The sequence below is a fragment of the Lepisosteus platostomus genome, chromosome 5 (assembly GCF_059453375.1).
Source record: "Lepisosteus platostomus isolate fLepPlt1 chromosome 5, fLepPlt1.hap1, whole genome shotgun sequence".
Classification (NCBI taxonomy): domain Eukaryota; kingdom Metazoa; phylum Chordata; class Actinopteri; order Semionotiformes; family Lepisosteidae; genus Lepisosteus; species Lepisosteus platostomus.
In genome coordinates, this window is record NC_142615.1 from 17,705,792 (window position 1) to 17,718,571 (window position 12,780).

A 12,780-nucleotide genomic window follows, 5' to 3' on the forward strand; every position below is an offset into this window, starting at 1 on the left:
ATAATAATACAGTGTGTCATCTCCTGTTCCAGCCTGAGGAACAGTGAGCTTGTCTCTCAAAAATAATAATACAATGTGATCTCCTGCCCCAGCCTAAAGAACAGACAGTGAGCCTGTCTCTCAGTAATAATAATACAGTGTGTGATCTCCTGACCCAGCCTGAGGAACAGACGGTGAACCTGTCTCTCAATAATAATAATACAGCGTGTGACCCCTTTCCCAGCCTTAGGAAGAGACAGTGAGCCTGTCTCTCAATAATAATGATACAGTGTGGGATCTCCTGCCCCAGCCTGGGGAACAGACAGTGAACCTGTCTCTCAATAATAATACTCCATTGTGGAATGTTCTATCCCAGTGTGGCGGCAATGCTTGTTAATAAGACAGAATTAAGTGTTTCAGGGCTTTCCCAAATGAGGCCTCATCTCTCTGTTCATCTCTGTGGTGCAGCCACAGAGAAACTATTCATGCAGGCTGATTTAAAGATGTTTTCTTTTGATAAGGGACAGCTCCCAGAGGGGGGTGCACTTAGCTAAGCCTGGCTATCATGATCAATGGGCATCCATTGGCTCCTATCTGTCTAGGGAGTGCCAGATGGACATCTGGATTGCATTCCTAAGTGTCAGGAGTAAGTGACTCATATCTCACCTTGATCAACCAATCAGGGACTGGTAGGGCCGAGTAACCCACGTGGGACTCTGATGCCCATGGAACTTTCAGCCAATCAACGAGCTGAAGTTCCTCCAGGTAAAAACAGGCAACACAGAGAGCCTTTAGTGTAGAATTCTGTGGACTTTTCTAAAGGGAATTCAAAGGAGAATTCCAGGGCAGGACGGCCCAGGAGCAGAAGGCTCCCAAGGGCAGGACATTCTCGCAGCGCGCCTCCTGACCATCCTGAGACTCAGCCCGGACAACCACGGAACGGCCACTGTGTCCGAGTGCCAGAACTTTCCTTTGTTCTAAGAGTCTAGAGCGGAGGTTGCCAGAGAGTAACCAGAGGATCCACCTGAGGTTAGCACCAGCAGCAGGCCTCGTGAACAGGTAGGAACTGTGGACAGCTGAATAACTATTCAGAACTAGCTCTTCATCAGGAACGAACCGGTCCTCTTCCTAACTTGCTGGGACTCACAGTCATCTTTTCTCCTGTGTGCAAACTTTGCTAGTTAAAGCCAACACTAACTAGCCGGTCAGTGAGCATCAGCAGCGCACCGTCGCAAGCCGCACAGCACAGCCTGGCACAGAGCCAGAGAGCGCGGATTGGACAGCAACAGCCTGCAACTGTTTCTTTGTGCCCGCAGGAGATCTGAATCCCCAGAGATTGGATGAGTATTCAACTTCACTGTATTACTGCTCGAGAATTCAATTGCTATCCCAACAAGTGTTATGTACTTGTTTTGAGTATCTAATGTAGAAGTTATAACCAAGTTCAATTACGAAATGGTCTAAATGAATGATATACTGAATGTATGTCCTCTTGATATATGTAACTCTTTGTAACTGACTGAATATATACCTTTTGTATTCTGATAACCCTCTCGATAAGATCTGTTTATATGCATATTCTATGTATTAATAAATGTATCCTTGTGTATTAGTACCTGTGTGTGCGTTGTTTGAGTTATATTGCATGGTTGGATTCTAAAGCCATCAAAAGAATCAATTTTGTGATTTACTGCTACAATTAATAATTGTCCAAGTAAATGCCCAAACCCTACAGAAGCATGCAAGAAAATGTGATCATTACCTATGGAATTTCACACCAGCGTGGAGTTTGTCTGTCTAAAGCAGAACACAGCGGAGTCATGCCGAGGGTTGTGAGATCAAGATTTCAGTGGAGCACTGTCGTCTACGTCTTTAGCTACATGAGTTGGACATCTTCTTGTACACGGAAAGCAGATTGAGATCCTCTGACATGAAAAGTGCCAGATAAAAGCCATTTCTCATCCTTTCTCTTAGTGGTGGAGCTATCGCATGTAAATGAGGCAACTTGCAAGGCGAGCAGGCTCGGTGCACACCGAACGCAGATGTCTCAGAGCAGTTGAGACGTGTCCAAGTGGCTGTCAAAGGACAGCACTGTCACGACCACCAGCCAGCGGAGATCAACACGTAAGCGAGCCAATCAGCATCAGCAGCGGATTACTACTAACAAGCGCCGCCGCATGAGTTAACACACCTGCAATTGCTCTACCGTGCGGCACGCCGGGTTATTTATACCATTCGTACCTGATTCCCGTTGCTCGGTATTGAGTTCTCTACTTGTTGCTCAGCCTAGCGTTCTTACCCCTCTTTTGCCTTCCTGGAATTCTGCCTGCACCTTTTGCCTTCGGACTTCGGATCTCGTCTCGCCCCTTGGATTGTTTGCTATCATTGCCTGTTTTGGATTTGACCCTGTAGCTCTCTTTTCGACTACGATTCTGTCTCATGTTTTGGATTGTTCGCCACCAGTGCCTTTACCGGATCTCGACTTACCTTCGCCTTCGGACTACGACTCAGCTCCTGGATTTGCTCGGTACGTTTACTTACCTCCCTGCGACTCCTGCATCTGCATCGGATCCTTTTCACCTCTACAGAGCAGCGTTACAAGCACTTTGCTGGCGCCGTGGCTTTGTTGGCTAAAGCGCCTGTCTAGTAAACAGGAGATCCTGGGTCTGATTCCGAGCGGTGCCTTTCTTCCTGTCTTACTGTACAGAATTTATCCTTATTGGCAAATCCCATGCCTTTTAATTCAGGTGAATGCAAGTTTTCGTTTCCTTTCTGGAACAACTTGTTTTGAAAGAAATCTATACAGCTTGCGAAAGATGAAACACAAATCTTGCTTATCAGTGAAGAAGAGGTACTCCCAGCAGGCCAGCTAATACCAGCAAAGTTTTTTTTCACCCTAACCCAGAGAATGGAGAAAAGCGAGGCGCCTGTGGCTCTGCAGTGTAATCAGTTCGCGAGTTTGGCGGTTAGCTGAAAGAGTGGTAAATGGAGCTCGCCCCAGCCCGTCCTTATTCTCTTAAAAACAAAAAACATAGACGAAGGAAGCTCTCTTGTCTTGGGCTGCTGACTCCCGGATTTAAAGCGCTCTGGGTGCCAGCTTAGTCTCTAACAAGCACACCATAAAGACAGGAATTACACTTTGCTCACGTCACGCATGGAATGGCGAGGCTACTTGATCCAATATTATCTACTCTCACCTCATATGGTGCCGATTCCTGGTTTCAGTGGAGCACTGTCGTCTACGTCTATAGCTACATGAGTTGGACATCCTCTTGTACACGGAAAGCAGATTGAGATCCTCTGACATGAAAAGTGCCAGATAAAAGCCATTTCTCATCCTTTCTCTTAGTGGTGGAGCTATGGCATGTAAATGAGGCAACTTGCAAGGCGAGCAGGCTCGGTGCACACCGAACGCAGATGTCTCAGGACAGCACTTTGCCGGCGCATTGGCTTAGTTGGTTAAAGCGCCTGTCTAGTAAACAGGAGTTCCTGGGTCCGATTCCCAGCGGTGACTTTCTTCCTGTCTTACTGTACAGAATTTATCCTTACGGGCAAATCCCATGCCTTTTAATTCAGGTGAATGCTTATCTTAATCTTGAGATGAAACACAAATCTTGCTTATCAGTGAAGAAGAGGTACTCCCGGCAGGCCAGCTAATACCAGCAAAGTTTTTTTTTCACCCTAACCCAGAGAATGGAGAAAAGCGAGTTCAGGCTCTGCACTGTAATCAGTTTGCGAGTTCGGCGGTTAGCTGAAAGAGTGGTAAATGGAGCTCGCCCCAGCCCGTCCTTATTCTTTTAAAGAGGATAAAAAATTAACTTCGCCGCCATTACTGCCAGCTTTAAAAGACTGCCATGGGCACGGAAAAAAACACACTCAGATGACTTTTCTGGAACCGAAGCAGAGATTCCTTTACAAACCAACTGATAAAGCTCAGCCAGTGAATACTGTTAACAGAATGTGAAAGCACGATCAACTTTGTAACTGCAACCACAGGAAAAACAGCAAGAAGCAGGCTCCATTCCCCATTTAAATCTGTTGTGCGAGGCATGCTTTTTGAACGCATGAAGTAAATCCCACGATCGCTTTTGAACTTGGACAATGTACTTCCAAAGGAGCGCTATGCGCAAAGATTTAACAAGCTCAACCCCCGCCGACGATTCGGTGTGAAGAAGCAGAACATTCAAGTTTCACAGACAGAAACAGCACGCCAGCACAGCCAACATTAAAACTGAGGGCACACTACGATTTGCATTGACACAAAAGGGATCTGGGCAGACGTCGTTCCCTGCATAACGCAAAAAGTGGCAAAGCGCTTTTGGGTTGAGAGGACGCAAGAAGGTTTTTGTTTTGTGCCTTGATGTCAAGCTGAGAAAGTATCTTTAAACACTCTGCTTAGTTTCTCGAGAGACTGCCAAAAAGCAGTTCCCTCCCTTTTGTCTGAAGCTAGCTGAAAGGGGGTCTTGACAGAAGCAACTGGCAGCGGTGGGATTCGAACCCACGCCCCCGAAGAGACTGGAGCCTTAATCCAGCGCCTTAGACCGCTCGGCCACGCTACCCGCTGCATACTGTCTCTTTGTCTCATTACTTGCCCAGAGGAAGCCGGGTGGGTTTTGCTCTTGTCGCCCGACTTAGTGGCGTTATGACCGTGGAACCGACTGCACCTGCTTTTTCTGAGATGCTTCCCCTCTCATGGCGAGATCTCGACTTCTTTAACACCTCTGGATAAAGATCTTCTGTGGAGCAGGTTTCAGACCTCTGCGTACAGCACCCTTGATGTCATTTTATTTTTACAGCAGCCGCATCCGGAAAGTTGTGTCTTTTACATTTTATTTAAACAACAAAACTACATACAATACAAACAAGAGCACATATTACGTATCAAGAAAATCGTCAGGGGCACATGCTATAATACAATTACACTTTATGAAAAACTATTACACAAGGTAAATAAAATTAAGGTCCGCACAGGTTGTTCTTACATTTCGAAAGAGTCCGTAAATACCCCTTTACATCTATTTTGAACTGTTCAAACGTAGGACTCTTCCCAGACCATTTCACTTTATACCACATTCCTAAACGAGGATGCATCTCCTGTTTTAGAACTATTTTGGGCGGTATGGCTTATACAACACACCCACAGTATTCTAATGGTGGACTGCAGATCTGTGCTATAGTTCAGTCGAATTCGAAGGATCCAGCAATCGTACTGGATTTGACTGGGATTCTGAAATGTCTCTTGCAAAAGTATTTGGGTTTGCTTGAACCTTTGATAAAAAAAGTGATCTGATCTGAAACTACCCAGCTTACAATCTCTGAGGTAGTTGTCACTAAACTCGGACTTGATGTGGCACACATGTGCCATGTGCCTTTACTTTTGTAAAAAACTGGTATCGGGAAAAGTTTCTTAATATTTCTTTTGATTAGCATGCAAGAAAATGTGATCATTACCTATGGAATTTCCCGCCAGCGTGGAGATTGAATTCACAACCTTGAGACTCAGTGTTCAAGAGTCACAGAAGAGGTCAGCCTGGTCTTCAGTTTGCCAACGATAAGCTCCGGCAGTGCTCCTCTGTAAAGCAGATTGTTCGGATCGGTTATGTGGGACGTCACTTCGATACTAAGATCGTTTGCAGCACACGCATGGTTTCCCCCTTCACACAAAAAACATAGAGGAAGGAAGCTCTCTTGTCTTGGGCTGCTGACTCCCGGATTTAAAGCGCTCATGCCAGCTTAGTCTCTAACAAGCACACTATAAAGACAGGAATTACACTTTGCTCACGTCACGCATGGAATGGCGAGGCTACTTGATCCAATATTATCTATTCTCACCTCATATGGTGCCGATTCCTGGTTTTCATTTAAGAAAGAGCACTGCAAACACCGTAAACAGTGTAAAACGTGTGATGAAGAAGTCTTTTCCCCCCTTTGTCTAAAGCAGAACAAAGCGGAGTCATGCCGAGGGTTGTGAGATCAAGATTTCAGTGGAGCACTGTCGTCTACGTCTATAGCTACATGAGTTGGACATCCTCTTGTACACGGAAAGCAGATTGAGATCCTCTGACATGAAAAGTGCCAGATAAAAGCCATTTCTCATCCTTTCTCTTAGTGGTGGAGCTATGGCATGTAAATGAGGCAACTTGCAAGGCGAGCAGGCTCGGTGCACACCGAACGCAGATGTCTCAGAGCAGTTGAGACGTGTCCAAGTGGCTGTCAAAGGACAGCACTTTGCCGGCGCATTGGCTTAGTTGGTTAAAGCACCTGTCTAGTAAACAGGAGTTCCTGGGTCCGATTCCCAGCGGTGACTTTCTTCCTGTCTTACTGTACAGAATTTATCCTTACGGGCAAATCCCATGCCTTTTAATTCAGGTGAATGCAAGTGTTCGTTTCCTTTCTGGAACAACTTGTTTTGAAAGAAATCTATACAGCTTGCGAAAGATGAAACACAAATCTTGCTTATCAGTGAAGAAGAGGTACTCCCAGCAGGCCAGCTAATACCAGCAAAGTTTTTTTTTTCACCCTAACCCAGAGAATGGAGAAAAGCGAGTTCAGGCTCTGCACTGTAATCAGTTCGCGAGTTCGGCGGTTAGCTGAAAGAGTGGTAAATGGAGCTCGCCCCAGCCCGTCCTTATTCTTTTAAAGAGGATAAAAAATTAACTTCGCCGCCATTACTGCCAGCTTTAAAAGACTGCCATGGGCACGGAAAAAAACACACTACAGATGACTTTTTTGGAACCGAAGCAGAGATTCCTTTACAAACCAACTGATAAAGCTCAGCCTGCGAATACTGTTAACAGAATGTGAAAGCACGATCAACTTTGTAACTGCAACCACAGGAAAAACAGCAAGAAGCAGGCTCCATTCCCCATTTAAATCTGTCGTGCGAGGCATGCTTTTTGAACGCATGAAGTAAATCCCACGATCGCTTTTGAACTTGGACAATGTACTTCCAAAGGAGCGCTATGCGCAAAGATTTAACAAGCTCAACCCCCGCCGACGATTCGGTGTGAAGAAGCAGAACATTCAAGTTTCACAGACAGAAACAGCACGCCAGCACAGTCAACATTAAAACTGAGGGCACACTACGATTTGCATTGACACAAAAGGGATCTGGGCAGACGTCGTTCCCTGCATAACGCAAAAAGTGGCAAAGCGCTTTTGGGTTGAGAGGACGCAAGAAGGTTTTTGTTTTGTGCCTTGATGTCAAGCTGAGAAAGTATCTTTAAACACTCTGCTTAGTTTCTCGAGAGACTGCCAAAAAGCAGTTCCCTCCCTTTTGTCTGAAGCCAGCTGAAAGGGGGTCTTGACAGAAGCACCTGTCAGTGGTGGGATTCGAACCCACACCCCCGAAGAGACTGGAGCCTTAATCCAGTGCCTTAGACCGCTCGGCTACACTACCCGCTGTGTGCTGTCTCTTTGTCTCATTACTTGCCCGGAGGAAGCCGGGTGGGTTTTGCTCTTGTCGCCCGACTTAATGGCGTTATGACCGTGGAACCGACTGCACCTGCTTTTTCTGAGATGCTTCCCCTCTCATGGCGAGATCTCGACTTCTTTAACACCTCTGGATAAAGATCTTCTGTGGAGCAGGTTTCAGACCTCTGCGTACAGAACCCTTGATGTCATTTTATTTTTACAGCAGCCGCATCCGGAAAGTTGTGTCTTTTATGTTTTATTTGAACAACAAAACTACATACAATACAAACAAGAGCACATATTACCTATCAAGAAAATCGTCAGGGGCACATGCTATAATACAATTACACTTATACAACACACCCACAGTATTCTAATGGTGGACTGCAGATCTGTGCTATAGTTCAGTCGAATTCGAAGGATCCAGCAATCGTACTGGATTTGACTGGGATTCTGAAATGTCTCTTGCAAAAGTATTCGGGTTTGCTTGAACCTTTGATAAAAAAAGTGATCTGATCTGAAACTACCCAGCTTACAAACTCTGAGGTAGTTGTCACTAAACTCGGACGTGATGTGGCACACATGTGCCATGTGCCTTTACTTTTGTAAAAAACTGGTATCGGGAAAAGTTTCTTAATATTTCTTTTGATTAGCATGCAAGAAAATGTGATCATTACCTAAGGATTTTCCCGCCAGCGTGGAGTTTGAATTCACAACCTTGAGACTCAGTGTTCAAGAGTCACAGAAGAGGTCGGTCTGGTCTTCAGTTTGCCAACGATAAGCTCCGGCAGTGCTCCTCTGTAAAGCAGACTGTTCGGAATGGTTTTGTGGGACGGCACTTCGATACTAAGATCATTTGCAGTACACTCAAAAAACATAGATGAAGAAGGTTTCACAGTAAGGTGAACCCTATGGGCGAGGGATGTTCCTGCCTCGTGTACGACTACACCACCTAGCAATACAAACGGGGTGTTAGGGCCCCTCTACATTACCACAGGTTCTGTTATCTCCTAGAATTACCAATGCACACACAGACCAGCGACAAGCATTTGTATTGTATAAGTGCCCTTTTTATTTTCCAACTACATTCACATGCACTATCACCCAAAAACTCAACGAAAACAGAATTCACAGCAGCAAGAGGTCCTTCCCAGGGTCAAAATGAATAGAGAGGGGCAGCAGTCTTTCCTGTAAAATACTAAAGAGAGGTCACTCGAACGTCTCTACTTAGTACCTGTAGTCTCTGATGGCCCACTTTGAGGAGAGGGGTATCGCCCAGTCCTATTTCCCCAGTCTCTGTTCAGGTAACAATAGAAATCCTCTGCGACTGTATTACATTCCTCTCAGTTTGAATCGGCTAACTGTGCCAGTTTCCTTGTTCCTCACCTTCAGGTGTTAAAAGTCTCTGTACAGTACCTCTGTTTCAATGCCAATGTCTCTCATTGTCGTCAGTTACTAAACCAGTAGATCCTTGCCTCCAGGTATTAGAAGTCTCTGCAGAGTACCTCCGGGGTCTTGCACTCTGCAGCTTCCCTTGTGCTGCCTGTGTCGTCTCCAGGGTCCAGTGGGAATCGGGAGCCCCCTCTGTTCTGTCTCAGGTCTTTTTATCCCTCTCCTTAGCCAATCCCTTTCAGGGGGGTTTCCACTGTCCCTGTCAGAAACGGGTCCAGGAGGAAGCTTGTGTTGTTTGAGGGGTGTTGAAGTGCTGAGCTAGGTGTCATGGAACCTTATCAGTTCACCCCTTGGTCTGGCTAAAACTGGCTCAGCAACTCCTCACACCTCCAAGTCTCGATACCTAATTGCTCCCTGAACGACTTGGGTTTGACTGTTTTTACTGACTGTTCCTGTATTAATTGGGACAACTGCAGTCACCCCCTTGAGTGAGAGGCAACATTGACACCATCCTGGAAATCAACATAACCTAATCAATCACAGCCTGCTACTGCCTCAATGACCCACACCCTGTAACACAAATCAACAAAACCCAATCAATCCCAGACCGTGACTGCCTCAATGACACACATCCTGCGACACAAGCTTCACCTGGAGCACAATGGCTGTGTTTTCAGCTACGGAAACTTCCTGTTGACAAGTCGGTGTTTGTGTTGCTTTTTCTGCTCAATGGAGCTGTATTAATGCAGGCACACGTGCTTCCACGGCAAGTTATTTTATTAGTGCTCACAAACCAACACACTGCAGACACCTCTGATACTGTCACTGCTTGTGGGCCACATGTTCCTGCCGTCAGCCTACTATATACCATGTTCATGCACATCTAGAAATATTACTGCTGTAGTACAGGAGCGAAAGACGAAACGAAAGCACACCCAGTTTAAAAAGGCACATTTGTCAACTGCTGAACTTCACAAGGATGGGATTCACACCCACATGTGCAGAGCACAATGGATTAGTAGTCCATCGCCTTACCACTCCACCACCTCATCCCAGAAGTTAGCCTCCTGACATGAGTTAGTGCTCAAGATGGTCGTCTTTCCTCTACTCAAGGATCATTTTCCTCTTCCACCTGCGATTTCACCATTTTCCTTGAAGATGTCAAACATAAAAAGCATATTGAGCTCCTTGGACTTGAAATTACCAGATAAAAGCCATTTCTCATCACTTGCTCAGCGAGCAGGCTCAGCGCACACAGAACGCAGGTATCTCAGAGCGGTGTGTCTAAGAGGCTGTAAAAGGAGAGTGCTCTGTTGGTGCTGTGGCTTAGCTGGTTAATGTGCATGTCTAGTAAATAAGCTTCTGGGTTCAAATCACTACAGTGCTTTTCTTCCTCTCTTGCCATGCAGAGTTGGTCGTTGTGGACAGCAACAGGTGTCTGCCTTAACTTTAATGGAAGTGTTCATTTCTGGAACAACTTTTTTAAAAACAAATTCCACACATATTGCGATAGATAAAATACTAATCTTCCCTGTTGGTGCAGAATAATTAGTGCCAGCTAGCATGAAACCAACAACAATTTTTTTTGTCTTTAGCGTAAAACCTGTGAATGTAGAAGAAAAGATGACGAGTGTCAATTTTTATGGCACCGTGAGCTTGTCCTTCAGTCAAACACGTAAGTAATTCAAACACACCCAGAGATGCACTTCGAATTAGCTTTGACCTAAATACTATCTACTCCAGATGTGATTGGGCCTCTTTCCACATCCTGATATATGCAGAGAACACAAGCTTTTGGCACGAGTGAATATAAATGTAAACATAAATGCTATTCAATATATCGGAATTTTGTTGTATTTAAAAAATATTTTAGCTGGGGATCCTCAAATCAGGAGTGTAGAAAAGAGCACCGTTAAACACCATGCAGAATGTGATAAAAGTGTTCTTTAAACAAAAAGTGAAAATAGTGAATTTGTCTTTCACTTAGATGTTCATTGAAAGCTCAGTAAACGATAAAGCAGAGGCTCATTTTGTGAATTCTCCTCGCATCAGATTGTCTTGCTTCGACCTTTAAATTGTACACTGTGTAGACCCTTCACTCTCCCTAACTCAATTAAAAAGCCACAGGCAAAAGTGCCTGTCAGTTTAGTTCAGTGGTAGAGCACTTGCATCTCGTGTATAATGCTTTGTTTTCTACTGCCACTCTGGATTTCTTTTTAAACGCAACATCTTATCTGTGATTGTCTTTCATGTGACATCCCCCGTGTGTGAATTTCAGCATGACACACAACATCGTTTGAGATGCTATTTTTAAAACAGACCAAATGAAAGACCTAGTAGCTAAATACAAGTAAAAAACATGTGAATCTGATTGAGAAAATTTGGACCAGAGCGATGTATAGTATTGTAATGGTTGGGGGTTCAGGCGGGCACCCTTGCCATTGCCACTTAAGTCAGCCCCCCACCGTCGGGGACTCAAACCTGCGACTGCCACCATAGCTCAACCGCCACCATAGCTGGGTCCCTGTTGAGTGATGCCAGAGGCCTGGGTTTGAGTCCTTGACGTTGGGGGACTGACCTGATGTGGCAGTGGCGAGGATGCCCATGTGAACCCTGGAGCGTTACATTGGTGTCAGCAGTGGGATGGGATAGCCCTTTGCTAAGGTTGGTGAGTTAAGCGGGGGAGAGTGTAACGCATACGGCCACCATTGAGTGTGTAAGAGCCGGCTTACCAGAGCGGTGATGTCACTACCCTTCCCTGTAATAGCAGGGCCACAGCCGCAGGACTGAAGGGAGATTGCTCTTTAGCTCAACAGGCTAGGTCCCTGTTGAGTGATACAGGAGGCCTGGGTTTGAGTCTCTGGTGGTGGGGGGCTGTTGTGAACACTGGAGTACTACAGTATTACTAATAGCAGCGCAAAGCTCACAGTGGTGGCTTTAGGGTATCAGAGGATAATGCAATGGATAATGCGTTTGACTTCGGATCAGAAGATTGTAGGTTTGACTCCTCCCTGGCTCGTTAAGTTTTTAAACTACACTTCTCAGCGTACACAACCCTTCTATCGACTGGATGAGTCTCCCGTTACGTCTCCAATTCTTTCCGCACATTCTGCTTGTTTCACCACCGTTACTGTTGGACCACAGCCACAGAATGGAGGAGAGATACGGTTCCGATAAACTGTCTTAAATAATCATGTTGAAAAAGGTGACAACGTTTTTTTTTTCTTTAACATAACCTTACATTTGCCTGTTCAGTTCAAGTTATTTTCTGTACCTGCAAATTCCCCAAAGACATGTGTCAAATCACAATCTATTCAGTTAACACCCAGATGTAACAGAACACATTTAAGACTTACACCCCCTTTAAATATGTATTTCCTTCATTTCAGTTTTCTTACCTCCCCAAGATACCTGAAAGTTCACTATCCCATATTAAGGACTGTACATGCATTACCGGTAATACAGCTACTAATAAAGATATACATTAATCTTAATTATTAATAAATTACACTTTTATTAATAAAGACATGTATTCATCAAATTCATTGTGAATAGTTGTGGTGTCTAGAAAACAATTTTAGCTACAGTAAATATTTCAAGCGAGTGGTGCGTATGTTCGTTACTTTGTGACCATATTATTTCCACTACATTCAGAACAGTTCAAATGCGATCGACTGTTCCTCTACTGAGCTACATAAACCCTGTGAAGAGGTGGTTTAAGTTAGTCTCCTACATCGGTAACATCTAATGGGCAGCATATGTTATTTTAGGTTTGTTGCAATTGAGAACAGGTTTAGTATGGAGCTGCTGACAAATTTCAGCAGCCACGTTCGTTGCAATGACCCGTTGTAGGGTCATTGCCAATCAGCTGCAAGAAAAAAAAACATCATTTGTGCCTTTATTTAAAAAAAGAAAAACAGAGTAGTAGTTTATGTGGTAATTTCAGGTACAATGTAAGAACTTAAGTTAACTAGTCCCACAGTAATGCGTGGGGTC

General features: G+C 44.8%; 2 non-coding genes across 2 annotated transcripts; both read right to left on the minus strand.

Moving 5' to 3' along the window:
* Positions 1 to 4,456: 4,456 nt before the first annotated feature.
* trnal-aag (transfer RNA leucine (anticodon AAG)) lies at positions 4,457 to 4,538 on the minus strand. Its single transcript has one exon. It is a non-coding gene; the product is annotated as a tRNA-Leu (tRNA).
* A 2,758-nt stretch (positions 4,539 to 7,296) lies between these two features.
* On the minus strand, positions 7,297 to 7,378 carry trnal-aag (transfer RNA leucine (anticodon AAG)). The gene has a single exon. It is a non-coding gene; the product is annotated as a tRNA-Leu (tRNA).
* Between the last annotated feature and the right edge of the window lie 5,402 nt (positions 7,379 to 12,780).